The sequence below is a fragment of the Acyrthosiphon pisum genome, unplaced genomic scaffold (genome assembly GCF_005508785.2).
Source record: "Acyrthosiphon pisum isolate AL4f unplaced genomic scaffold, pea_aphid_22Mar2018_4r6ur Scaffold_21413;HRSCAF=23915, whole genome shotgun sequence".
In the NCBI taxonomy this organism is placed as follows: domain Eukaryota; kingdom Metazoa; phylum Arthropoda; class Insecta; order Hemiptera; family Aphididae; genus Acyrthosiphon; species Acyrthosiphon pisum.
In genome coordinates, this window is record NW_021770878.1 from 13,946 (window position 1) to 14,526 (window position 581).

Genomic DNA, 581 nt, shown 5'->3' on the forward strand with positions numbered 1-581 from the left:
CAGGAAATCTACTTAGCACATTTTGAAGGTTATCAAAAAATATATTAACGTTATGTTTATTAAACGATGTTGCCCTGGATAAACTACATGCTTCTGGTCTACGAAGGCTTAAATCTTTATGTCGAGCAATAAATGATCTAAACCATTCAATGCCAGCCTTTTTTTGTTTAACCCAAGAATTTGGAATAACAATGTTATTACGTGTAGCCATTTCATATGCCAAAGTACGGCATTCTTCTGACGATAACCCATAGCACATTTTAGAGAGCTTTAACAAATACTTTGCTAATATACTTTCCTCGTCATCTTTAAATACTCTACGAACAGCATAGTTGGGAATCATTCGCACTTTCTCACCATCAGATGCCATTTTCTGCTTTTTAACATATCTGAAAAAAACATTAATTAAAAATAATCTAAGTGTAAACAACATAGATAAACATAACAGTCACAAAGAAGTTTACCTATGTAATGTCTGAAACTTCACCCCACATGCATCTGCAGCATCTCTTAATGATTCTCGTCCGTCAATGACTAAACTTACAGCATCTTTCATGGCCTCCTTTTTAAAACTTCCTTTA